This window comes from Symphalangus syndactylus, chromosome 21 (genome assembly GCF_028878055.3).
Source record: "Symphalangus syndactylus isolate Jambi chromosome 21, NHGRI_mSymSyn1-v2.1_pri, whole genome shotgun sequence".
Classification (NCBI taxonomy): Eukaryota; Metazoa; Chordata; class Mammalia; order Primates; family Hylobatidae; genus Symphalangus; species Symphalangus syndactylus.
The window spans coordinates 79,770,082-79,780,219 of record NC_072443.2 but is presented as its reverse complement, the minus strand read 5'-3'; the positions used below and the strand labels follow the sequence as shown (position 1 = coordinate 79,780,219).

The following is a 10,138-nucleotide window of genomic DNA, read 5'->3' as shown; positions in this document are numbered from 1 at the left end:
ACACCTGGCTAATTTTTTAACTTATTTGTAGAGACGGTCTTTCTATCTTGCCCAGGCCGGTGTCAAACTCCTGGCCACAAGCAGTCCTCCTACCTGGGATTATAAGCCTGAGCCACTGCATTCTGAGATGCATCTCGGAGTTATTCTTCATTTTGAGGTACATATTCGAGGGGAGCAGTATCATCTTTTTAGGGCTTAGGACTTCTAAGGATCATAAGCTGCTTTGCAAAATCACCTCTAAGATGATGCTTGGGCAGCACATATACTAAAACTAGAGTTGTACACGGAAGATTAGTGTGGCCCCTGTGCAAGGACGACACACGAATTCGTGAAGTGTTCCATATTAAAAAATTAAAATAAAATAAAATAAGCAGAGTATCAGTACAATGGTCCAGGCATAATAGAGCAAGACCTCTCCCGCCATCTGTTGGTGATAGGTGGTTTCCCATACTCACTGAGGTTAGTGGCAGGCTTTCATGGGAACCCACAGCTTTGCTCATAGCTATGAAGTCTGTAAAGAAGAAATGTCTGACCACCCTATTTAAAACAGCAACATGCTCACCCCATGGCATCTGGCATTCCCAATTCCTTTTCCCTATTTTATCTCTCTCTCTCATACTTCTCACCTTTTGACACACTAGGTTTTGCTTGCTATTTTTCACTTCTGTACCAATCAGAGCATAAAGAAAAATCAACATGCCAAGGCAAAGGCAACCACGGCATCTTTGCACACTCTGGGGTATGAAAGTTCTTGGTGCTCAGGGAATGCCATCCCAGGCCATGATGGTAGATGACCGACCATCATGGACAATATGGTCAGATTTATTACTGGAAAATAATTGCAGGGTGGTTTAGTTTTTGCTTTGCTTGTTTTCTCTCTCTTCTGTCACTGCCAAAATGTAAGCTCCAATGGGAAAGAGATTTTTGTAGCTTTTGTTCACTATCTGTGGCAGAAGCAACTAATTTCCTCAGTAACAATTCTCTCCTTCTTCCTTATAGTAACAGACCGCCCACCTCCACTTAGTATGAGCTGGGCATGTGGTTGCCAGGTAGAAAGTACATTTCCCAACCTCACTTGCAGCTAGGTGTGGCTATGCCAATAAAATATTTCCAATATGTTGTAAATAAAAATTATGCTTTACCTTTCCTGTCTTGCCTTCAAACAATTGCTCCCTTCCTGCAGGCTGGATGCAGACCTTGCGAGGAGGAACCATATGAGGACAATGGCTTTGAGAATGGCCAAGATACAAAACAGAAGGATCTTTGTCCTCTGATGTTATGGAGCGGAGTCACCTACCAGTCCCAGAGTGCCCGCTACCTCTGGAGAGCAAGTAAGAGAAATAAAAGTCTACCTTATTTTGGAGTCTCTTTGTTACAGCCTCTGTTAGGGACTGAATTTTGTCCCCAGTCCTTACCCCTAAATTCCTTTATTGAAGCCCTAACCCTAATGTGACTGTATTTGGAGATGCCTGTAAGAAGGTAATGAAGGTTAAGTGAGGTCAGAAGGGCAGGGCTCTAATCTGATAGAAATGGTGACCTTGTTAAGAGGAGGAAGAGACAGCAGAAATCTCCGTCTCTTTTTCTCTGCGCATACACACAGAGCAGAGGCAATGTGAGGACACAGGGAAAAGAGGCCTGTTTATAAGCCAGAAAGAAAGGCCTCCCCAGAAACCAACCCTGACAGCACCTTGATCTTGGACTTCTAGCCTCCAGAATTGTGAGAGAATAAATTTCTGTTGTTGATACCACCCTGTATGTGGTATTCTGCTAAGGCAGCCTGAGCAAACTCATGCTGTCTCTTAGCCTTGACCTTAACGGAAACTGCTGCACCCAGGCCTTAGATGAGTGCCCAAAAATTAGTAGATATGCAATGAATATTACTTGGTTAAATAAATAAAATGCAAAGACAATATTTAATTTGTGCAGTGCTACACAAATATAAATGATTACTGGACTCTCATAGATTGTACATCTGTCTATTTATCCACCCACCCATTCATCATTTTGTCACCCTGGTTGTGTTTACAACGAAAATAAAGTCTCATCTTTGAACTGTTACTGTTTCCTTCACTCCCACAGCCCATCCCAAATCTATCGGTTGTCAGCTCCTATTAATTTTACCACCTGTATCTCTCTATAGTTGTTTCTTTCCCTACCATTACAATGATCACCACTCCAGGTCTCATTTATCTCTTACTTACTCTATAAATGCTTCCAATACTTTCTCTCTTCAATCTCTGTATTTGATCTATTGCAGAGACTTGTAATTGCCTCTTTCAAATTCATTTTGCTTTCTTTCCTAGGAACAGATGCCTCATTTTATTTTCTGTGGCAACGTACTGTGTGAAACAACCCCATTTCTCCACTACTCCTACAGCCACGTGACTAAATTCTGGCTAAGGAGATATAAGTAAAATTTGTTAGGTAAGGTTTCTGAAAAACCTCTTTAAAAGAACAATACAGAACTGAAAATATGCCACTTTCTACCCTTTCCCCTACTCCTATTTTTTTTTTTTTTCCTGTCACCTGGAAATTTGGGAGTGATTGCTGGAGCTCTAGCAGCCATACTGAAATACGGAAGAATGAAGAGAGGAGAAAGAGAAATGAACTCTGTCCCTGATGAAGTCGTGGAACTGCCATGCTAGTTCTGGATTGCCTACCTCCCACATAACAGTGAAATATACTTTTACATAACAATGAAATACACTTTTTTCTTTTTTTTGAGATGGAGTCTTGCTCTGTCACCCAGGCTGGAGTGCAGTGGTGCAATGTCGGCTCACTGCAAGCTCTGCCTCCAGGGTTTACGCCATTCTCCCGCCTCAGCCTCCCGAGTAGCTGGGACTACAGGCGCCCGCCACCACGCCCGGCTAATTTTTTTCTATTTTTAGTAGAGACGGGGTTTCACCGTGTTAGCCAGGATGGTCTCCATCTCCTGACCTCGTGATCCACACGCCTTGGCCTCCTAAAGTGCTGGGATTACAAGCATGAGCCACCGCGCCTGACCTGAAATACACTTTTAAATATGTAAGCCATTGCAGTCAGATCTCTAATTAGCTGCTGAACACAATTCCTAACTGATTAGGGAGCCCATGCCTTCAATGCTGTCAGTTTAAGCTTGCTGATGCACATATTGAGGGCTGCTGTTTTGCTAGCACTGATGCAGGGCTTAAAGGGACATGAGAAAACACTTTATCCTGGAAGGTAAGTGGGAGGACAATCAATAGCCTCATTTTACACATGAAAAAACTAAGGCTCAAGATCACACAGTTAGTAAACACCAGAGAGAGGAAGAGAACTGAGGCCTCAAATGATGCTGAGTGATGGCAAGGGGTGGGACTTTGGTATAAGCTCTGGGATTTGGAGATTGTACACAGGTACATGCATGTGTTCACACACACACACACACAATGAGAATTTGAGCGGATGCCCACTTTTTTCATGTCTCCATCCCATCTCCCCTTTTCTCTTCTGGGAACCATCTCTTTTTCACTTGAAGCTGTTGATCACCTGACTCTAGAATGGCACAGGATCCCAGGCCCCTTGATATTGTGATTGGTCCAGAAGTGGTCATGTGACCCAATCAGAGCCAGATTTCTTTGGGAGACGACTACTTAGTCACTGTGTGTGAACTTGAGCCTATTTGTAACTCTAAGGCTCTGTCTCCTTACCATCAAATGAAGGTTAGTCTATTACCTGGTGTATTTGGTGGTTGTGAGGATGAGGTGAAACAATAAAAGTAAAAGGCCTGGCATGGTGCTGTTCGATAATCATTTGCTTCTAGTAGACATGTTTAAAAAGCTCTCTTTTTACCTGGACACCATACAGGGTAGGAACTACACACAAAATGAACAATTAAGCACCCAAAGCCCACCTAAATATTTTGTTTTGTTTGCTCATTTGTTTCCCAAGAGGGGTAAGTTCCCAGTTTCCAGAAGAACCACTTTAATTGACTTGCATGATGAAAAGACAGATCTTATGGACAAGCCCTATCCCTATCTGTCTCTAGAATGGCAATTATAATAAATGAAATAAATAAAATCTTCACTTCTTCTCCATCTGGAAACTAGAGACATTTTTACTCCAACTTGAATCAAGAGTCCAGAAACTATGTGAAACACAAATGGTTTGGGTGTGGTGATGTATTTATTCATAATATAGTTTCAGAACACATTAATAATGGAGAATAACACTTATTCATATACTGAATATAACTTTTCCTGGAGCACTCTAGAGCTTGCTTGGAGTTGGAGAATACTGCCAGGCTTTCCCTAATCTCTTTGGTCTTTGGAAGTGGGCAGGGTTTCTCAAACCAAGTGTCTCCCATGGGCCACTGGCAAGGCTTCCCTTCATAGTTTGGAAGGGCAGAAAGACCATGGCTTCAGCACTTCCATTTTGGAAAGAAGTAACAAAAAAGTGAATTAATGAGCGATTGGAAAGACTCAAAGCATTTTGTACTCCACAGTTCATTTCTTCACACAAACGCCCATTACTGCAGCGGCCATGAAAACTCGCAGGGTGTTAGGCTCATGGCCTGAAGAGAAGTCACATCAGCAGCCAATGTTTTCATGCAAAAGGCAATCGTGATGATTCAGAACCTGGTTCTGAACTTCTCCAGGTGTGCTCGTGAGCTGAAGGTCACGCCCATTCTGTGCATCCTCTGTCTTTCTACTGGTAAACTTGGATGTCATTTTAGAGTATCTTGGCAAAATGGTGAGAAGATCTCACTTTCCCAATATCACTCTGTAATGAAGCTGCTTGGGGGATCCTCCATTTGATTGTAGAGAGACCAAGGCACCGTGGGCTGAAGCAACGAATATTAACAACACTAACAACAATAAGGATAAAGTCCAAGTCTCTTCCAAAAAAGGCATATCCAAAAATAAGGGTAAAGAGCTGGTCTTATTGCATCCAAGTGATTCTGTGCACTGGAAATTGTCCTTCTCTGTTCCTCCCTTTCATTAAAAGTGTTTATATTTCTGAGTCAGATGATCATTTAAATACATATAATATTAGCACCAAGGCAGCATATTTTTTTCCCAGAGATCACATGAAACTGAATACATATTTAACATAGTTAATAGTTGGTACAATCTGTGACATCACTAACACACTTATTGGCTGATACTTGCCTAGAAATGCCAAAAATACCTTTTATACAACTCTTATAGCACCTTGATGATGGCTAGATTGTTTTAAAAAAATTCATTTTAAAAAAGTCACAATAAAACATTTACAGATGAAAAGTAAACAATAGTGTACCGTGATAATGAAGGATCACTTTGTCATATTACTACATGCAAAGGCAGTCATAATAGAATCATTTTACGTACAAAAATATTACATCACAATAAATAATTTCAAACATAAATATTAAACTTTACATCATTAGGATAGTCCACATATATACATACACACATATATGTGCATATATGTATGTGTATATATGTATATATGTTTATGTACACACATTTACACACACACAAGCATACAAGTCACACATAAACACACACACACACACATGCACCCAAATTAAGGTGGAGGTATTGCATTACTATCCTTCATCCATCCCATAATAGCTTCCTCTTCAAAGCACCTGAAATAAACAAACCAGAAAATATAAACCTTCTGCCTCAAATGCCATAAGTTAAGAATAGGCAACTGATACATTTTTACATGTAGAATTTAAAATTAACATTAATTTCTCTAGATTTTATTTTTATTTTTTCTGAGTCACAGTCTCACTGTCACCAAGGCTGGAGTGCAGTGGCATGGTCATGGCTCACTGCAGCCTTGATCTCCTGGGCAAGCAATCCTCCCATCTCAGCCTCCCAAGTAGCTGGGTCTACAGGTGCACACCACCATGCCCAGCTAATTAAAAAAAATTTTTTTTTTTTTTTGCAGAAATGGAAGTCTCACTATGTTGCCCAGGCTGGTCTCAAAATCCTGGACTCAAGTAATCCTCCTGCCTCAGCCTCCCAAAGTGCTGGGATTATAGGCATGAACCACCACGCTGGCCCTAGATTTTAAAAGTAGTGTTTGTTTGCTGTAAGAAACACGGAAGTTTCAGGGAAGTAATATAGAATAAAATTTAAAAACCCATTAGCATGAAATCCCTGCACCTGAGATAACCGCTCTTCATATATTGGTATTTTGGTATTTCCTTCTAGTCTTTTTCTATAAATATGTTTATATATGTAAATATTGTATATATGTGCTATATAAAATTTATCTTCTTAGATACAAAATATATACAGTACATATACAATGGTGATCTCTAGCGGACACCTGCTGATTTTTGCATGCCTCCATCCCATCTCCCCCTTTCTGATAACAAAATGCCTTCTTGTCCTTTGAGAATCATCCCTCTTCCAGCTGAAGCTGTCAATCACCTGACTCTAGGTGGGTACATGATCTCAGATCCTTGGATGTTGTGATTTGCTCAAAAGTGACCATTTGACCTAACCAGAGCTAAACAGAGTTATTTTGCAGCATGCATGCTAGGGGATGAGTGTTCACTTGAATCATAAGTTGGAAGAATGATGTAATCCTAGAGCTGCCCAGGACCATGGTGTGGGGGGCAATGATCTGCCTGAGAATGAAGTCATTTAAGAGGCAATTATTGCTGATTGATGAAGAAAGAAAGAGTACTGATGACTGAACTTCTGGATCTAGCCATGCCTGAAGTTAGCATACTTCTTGGATATCTCAGTCACTTAAGATGATAAATTTCCTTCATTTCCTTAGCTCCTTGTAACAGAAGTAATCCTAAATGGCAAATAGGCACTCTTGTATCAGGATCTTCAAGAGCCTTACACGGTAATGGGCTACTGGAAGCTTGAGGGAAGATGCAGGAGGGTCACATGAATTGGTACACGGTAATGGGCTACTGGAAGCTTGAGGGAAGATGCAGGAGGGTCACATGAATTGGTTGAGCTCATCCCTTGTAGCTGAAGACACCGGGATGATGAAAAGAGTGACAAGTTCCGTCTTTTACTCAGCAGAAGAATCACTTTGTGGCATAATGTACATAGGTCAGGGATTGCCGAACTTTAATATGCATGACTCCTGTAGACTTTGTTAAAATGCAGATTCTGATTTCACAGGTATAGGGTGAGGCCTGACATTGTGCATTTCTAACAAGTTCCTAGGTAAAGCTGATCATGCTGATTCTTGGACCACACTATGAGTAACAGGGGTGTGGCACAGTGGAGTGATTAAGAGCACTGGCTTTATTGTAGGACACTCTGAGTTCTGCCAAGGGAATTTATCATTACCTTTTAGTTTTTTTTTTTTTTTTTTTTGAGACAGAGTCTTACTCTGTCACCCAGGCTGGAGTGCAGTGGCATGGTCTTGGCTGACTGCAACCTCTGCCTCCCAGATTAAAGCGATTCTCCTGCCTCAGGCTCCCAAGTAGCTAGGACTACAGGCATGTGCCAACACACTCAGCTAAATTTTGAATTTATAGTAGAGATGGGGTTTCACCATGTTAGCCAGACTGTTCTCGAACTCCTGACCTCAAGTGATCTGCCTGCCACAGCTTCACAAAGTGCTGGAATTACAGGCATGAGCCACCATGCCCAGCCTCATCATGATCTTAAGCAAGTTACTTAATTGTTGTGGGCCTCAGCTTCCTCATATGTAAAACAGCAGCTCCTCTACACAGTTTTGTTGTGAGGATTCAATGAAATATTGCTCAACAAATGCCACTGTGGTTTTACTATTACATTCTTGGGAAGTATTTCTCAAAGGATGAGCTGTGATTCACTTGCATTAGAATTCTCTGTATTAAAACTACAGGTCCCTGAATCCACCAGAGACCTAATGAAGCAGGACCCCTAGAGATGCGGCCCAATAAGCAGCATTTTAAATAAGTTCTGCAAACAAGTGGTACCAATCCTATTGAAACAATTTCTAAAAAATCGAAGAAGAGATATTCCTTCCTAACTCATTCTATGAAACCTCTATCATCCTGATACCAATACCTTGCAAAGACACAACAAAAAAAGAAAACTACAGACTAATCTCCCTGATGAACATTGACATGAAAATCCTCAACAAAATACTAGCAAACTGAATCCAGCAACATACCAAAAAGAGAATCTACCATGATCAAGTGGACTTTATTCTTGGGAGGCAAGGATCATTCAACATATGCAAATCAATAAATGTGATTCACCACACAAACAATTAAAAACAAAAACAATATGACCATATCAATACATGCAGAAAAAGCATTTGATAAAATCCAACATCCCTTCATGATAAAAACGTACAAGGCATAAGACATCAAAAGAACATATCTCAGAAAAATAAAAGCCATCTCTAACAAACGCACAGCCAATATCATACTTAATAGGCAAAAGTTGGAAGCATTCCTCCTAAGAATTGGAACAAGGCAAGAACGTGTAGTCTCAACACTCCTATTCAACACAGTATTGGAAATCTTAGCCAGAGCAATCAGGCAAGAGAAAGAAAGAAAATACAACAAAACAGGAAAAGAGGAAGTCAAATTATCTTCCTTCACTGACAATATGATTCTATACAGAGAAAACCCTACGTATTCCACCAAAAGATTCCCAGACCTGAAAAATGACTTCAGTAAATTTTCAGGGTGCAAAATAAATGTACAAAAATCAGAAGCATTTCTATACACAAATAACATTCAAGCTGAGAACCAAATCAAGAATGCAATCCAATTTACAATCACCACAAAAAGAATAAAATACCTAGGAATACATCTAACCAAGCAGGTAAAAGAGCTCTATAAGGAGAATTATAAACATTGCTTAAGGAAATCATAGATGACACAAATAGAAAAATGTTCCATGCTCATCTATTGGAAGAATCAATAGCATTAAAATGTCCATACTGCCCAAAGAAATCCACAGATTCAACAAAATTCCTATCAAATTACCAATGTTATTCTTTACAGTGTTAGAAGAACTATTCTAAAATTGATATGGAACCAAAGCAGAGTCTAAAAGTGAAAGCAATCCCAAGCAAAAAGAACGAAGCCAGAGGTATCATATTACCAGACTTCAAACTCTACTCTAAGGCAGCAAACTAAAGGTAACCAAAACAGCATGCTACTGGTACTAAAATAGACACATAAATTAATGGAACAGAATAAGGAACCCAGAAATAAAGCTATAAGTCTATAAACAACTGGACTTCAACACAGTCAACAAAAATAAACAATGGGGAAAGCATACCCTATAATAAACGGTGCTGGAAAAACTGGCTAACTATACACAGAAGAATGAAATGGAACTCTTACCTCTTACCATATACAAAAAATAACTCAGGATACATTAAAGACTTAAATGTAAGACTTCAAACCATAAAAATTCTAGAAGAAAACCCAGGAAATACTCTTCTGAACATTGGCCTAGGCAAACAAATTATGACTAAGTCCTCAAAAGCAGATGCAACAAAACAAAAATTGATAATGGAGATCTAACTAAATTAAAGAGCTTCTGTACATCAAAAGAAACTATCAACAGAATAAACGGACAACCTACAGAATAGGAGAAAACATTTTAACCTATACATTTGATAAAGGAATAATATCCAGAATCTATAAGGAACTTAAGCAAATCAACAAGAAAAAAACAAACAATCCTATTAAAAAGTGGGCAAAGGACATGGACAGACACTTCTCAAAAGAAGACACACAAACAGCCAACAAATATAAGAAAAAATGCTGAACATCACTAATCATCACAGAAATGCAAGTCAAAACCACACTGAGATAACATCTCATGCCAATCAGAATGGCTATTCTCAAAAAGTAAAAGGATAACAGATATTGGTGAGATTGCAGAGAAAAATGGAATACACTGTTGGTGGGACTGTAAATTATTTCAACCTCTGTGAAAAGCAGTTTGGAGATTTCTTAAAGAACTAAAAATAGAACTACCATTTACCCCAGCAATCCATTGCTGGGTATATATCAAAAAGAAAATAAATCATTCAACCAAAAAGACACCTGCACTCACACGTTTATTGCAGCACTATTCACAATAGCAAACGTGGAATCAACCTAGGTGCCCATTAATGGTGGAGTGGATTTTAAAAATGTGCTCTGTATACATGATGAAATACTATGCAGCCATAAAAAATAATGAAATCATGTCCT

At 39.5% G+C, this 10,138-nt stretch overlaps 1 protein-coding gene and 1 non-coding gene across 2 annotated transcripts in view; one reads left to right on the top strand and one right to left on the bottom strand.

The window, feature by feature from the left end:
* Positions 1-245: 245 nt before the first annotated feature.
* LOC129471732 (U6 spliceosomal RNA) lies at positions 246-348 on the top strand. The gene has a single exon (XR_008653701.1). It is a non-coding gene; the product is annotated as a U6 spliceosomal RNA (small nuclear RNA).
* A 3,773-nt stretch (positions 349-4,121) lies between these two features.
* Positions 4,122-10,138, bottom strand: part of LOC134735493 (prickle planar cell polarity protein 3-like) — a 40,178-nt gene continuing 34,161 nt past the window's right edge. Inside the window, exon 4 of the mRNA XM_063630792.1 lies at positions 4,122-5,593. The gene's annotated coding sequence lies outside the window, so the exon portion shown is untranslated. The remainder of the gene's footprint in view (positions 5,594-10,138) is intronic.